The 2999-nt window shown below is 34.7% G+C and overlaps 1 protein-coding gene across 1 annotated transcript in view; it reads right to left on the reverse strand.

Annotated features, from left to right (window-relative positions):
* Nucleotides 1–2999, reverse strand: part of LOC108973687 (ubiquitin conjugation factor E4 B) — a 35427-nt gene that overhangs the window by 20800 nt on the left and 11628 nt on the right. The window lies entirely within an intron of this gene.

A 2999-nucleotide genomic window follows, 5' to 3' on the forward strand; every position in this document is an offset into this window, starting at 1 on the left:
AAAATATATATAAAAATAAAACAAGAAAAAATATACTATAAAAAAAAAATTAAGAAAAAGGAAAGTTAACTTCAGCTGCACAGAAGCCTCACAGATACAAAAAATTCCATACAAGCACTTCATTCCGATCGTTCAGTTTGTATCACAGCTTTAGGTTATAGTGGTCCGATCTGAGCAATTTTTCGAGAAATTGCTCTATTGCTTTAGGCTATGACTTTTGTCAAATTTCGTGAAGATATCTCGTGAAACAAAAAAGTTTTCCGTACAAGCACTTGTTTCCGATCGTTCTGTTAGTATGGCAGCTAAATACTATAGTGGTCTGTTATCGGTGTTTCCGACGGTATCTTGAGGAGAAAAGAACGTGCAAAAATTTTCAGATCGATATCTTAAAAATAAATGGATCAAAAATAGGGTTAAAAGCTTTAGATCTTTTTAAGTGATTTAAACACAAGGCGAAGACCCATGGGAACAGTTCTCCGACGCAGGTTGTTACAAAGTCGGGCTTGACGTAGCCCACATATCAATTATTACTTCTCTCTTAAGTAATTAATAAAAAGGGAGTAAAATTATCCCTAATTCCGTGTTATAGTATGCGGACAGATTCCTTAACAACAAATTAGAGGTGCATATTTGAGGCAAAAGCCCCTGGAAACAGTCCTCTGTCGCAGATTGTTACGAGTATAAAACCGCGCTTCACGTAATCCACATAGCGATTGGACACCTTCTCTCTGACGTTAATGATGTTACGGGAGTCAAATAATCTCAAAGTGCAAATGAATTCCTGAGATATTTTATTGATATCCGAGTAAACCCTCTATATTTGCTCCTGAGAACTTATTTAGTATCGATCCCTACATGTAAAACTGACATTAAATGAGGCGTCGTGAGACATTAAACAGTTTTTCACATATAAGCGTATTCAACTAACGGCAATTTCCATCAGGTCCAATCCTTTGAAAATAGTTCGTTTTCAGTTTTCAATACAAATTTTTTTACCAGTCCGGGTTAAATTTGATCACATGGTACATATAAAAAAAAGTCTTTATAATCCATTATTTTGTTTCCGTATTCCATTATTTCATAGGAAGTCGTATCGATGTCCTAAACCCAGCTTTGGTTTCCTAACTCGATCGATAAGAAGCCCAACGTCTTTTCTTAGAAATACATACTTACAGTAACATAATCACTTATTTTGTGAAATTAACAGAGTTGTTCTGCAATATCATATTCATAAACTCGAATTTAAGATTCAATTTCGACCAATTTTCGATTATTTGTAGTTGGTGGAACTAGTGAGGCTCATTTTATTATAAAATGCCCTTTAATCCGTCGAACTCCACGAGACAAAATTTACAGTATATTTTCTCGAACTCATTACATACGAATTGAATACTTCTTATGAGCGATGTAGGTTACTTTGCCTTTACTATAGAAAATATTGTGATTTTAGGCGCGCGACCGATTCAGACTGAAAGATTAAGGTTATGCATTACAGGTTATGCAATATTCCTTCCCTTAGGAGAAGTCAGTTATACCGGAACTCGAGTCGCTGATAAACTCTGCTGCCTAAAGAAATATCAAATGCAACATTCTCTCGAAATCGCTCAAGTTTATTCGTATGTGAACGCGTCCTAAATACATAGCGCTTAAAGCGAGTAAAAGCTCACTAAATTCTATCTCCACTGGAGTAACAACAACAACAAACGTGACGAACTTTTGGTCATTGCCTCATTAAAAAACAAAAAAAAAAATAAAAATAATTTAAAAAATAAATAAAACTAACACTTTTCATTGAATTTGCTTAAAAATATTATTGCTTTGCTGTTTCGTCAAGCTTTAGCTAACAAACATGGTTAAATAAGAAAAGCCGCAGCTTTCGTCTTAGTACCGAATCAGCTGCTGTTGGCTAAAGACGCGTACGCACAACCCACAAATAGGTTTGTTCTGAACCGACACGATCGTGTGCGCCGCTTCTTGTGCTAACCTAACCGAAAATACAGACAAACTCGCACACATACTACATTGGCAAATACTTGTTGGACGTGGTTTATTTATTTATTTTTTGACGTTTTACGTCATTTTCGCGAGAGCATATTTATTTTTATAGTTTTTGTTTTTGGATCGTGCTTTTGTGTTCATAGTGTGCTTAAAACTACATTTGTGTGAAGAAAATGTATTTATACATATATTTGCATGTATATATGTATATACAGTTGTGCACATACATATGTATGTATGCATGTTATTATCTAGCTAAATACAGCTGATTGATCATTAGAGCTGTTTGCGGTGTTAACGCTGTTTTTTAACGGGAAAACAGTGATATTTACAAAATTTATAAATAATATTTAAAATACATGTACTTACATAAAAATATTTGTATAAAATATATTAAAGTACACATGCGGTTCAAAAAAGAAGCACTGAAGTTTGTGTTAAATTATAATTAAAGGCGTAAATTTATATAAAAATATCACAAAATTAAGTTTTTTTTCACAAAACAACTTTTCAGCATTCGAGCTTGTGTGTGATTTATTTTTTTTTTTGGGCTTTTTGTTTTTGTAAATAATCGTCACAACAATCGCTTATGCGCTCTCAGCGCTCAAACTGAACGCAACGATCTGCCATATGTGGTCAAAATTGGTCGCAAAAAAGTCTGAAAAGTTTAAAACAAAAACAAAATAACGCAGCAGTAATTATTATATGAGAAAAAGAATAGGTTGATGAAAAAAGCCCACAGGCCGCGGAGAGGCGCGCACACCGCACATCAGTTAAAAGCTGAAATGGCAAAATCAGAAAATCTCAAGCAAATTACGAATAGTATCTGATCTATCTTTGTATCTGTCGGTTGGTTGGTTGGCTGGCTAGCTAGCTACATACTTGTAGTTGTTCCGGTCAGATTTTCAGTCGTCCGTTGGCGCTATTGTATAAACCGTGAGTGAAACGAACGCTAATCGAGCGAGTGAGTTAATTAGCGAGGAACGCACAGTGTGTGTGTG

Source organism: Bactrocera latifrons, unplaced genomic scaffold, assembly GCF_001853355.1.
Source record: "Bactrocera latifrons isolate USDA-ARS-PBARC rearing strain unplaced genomic scaffold, ASM185335v1 scaffold_5, whole genome shotgun sequence".
Lineage (NCBI taxonomy): Eukaryota > Metazoa > Arthropoda > Insecta > Diptera > Tephritidae > Bactrocera > Bactrocera latifrons.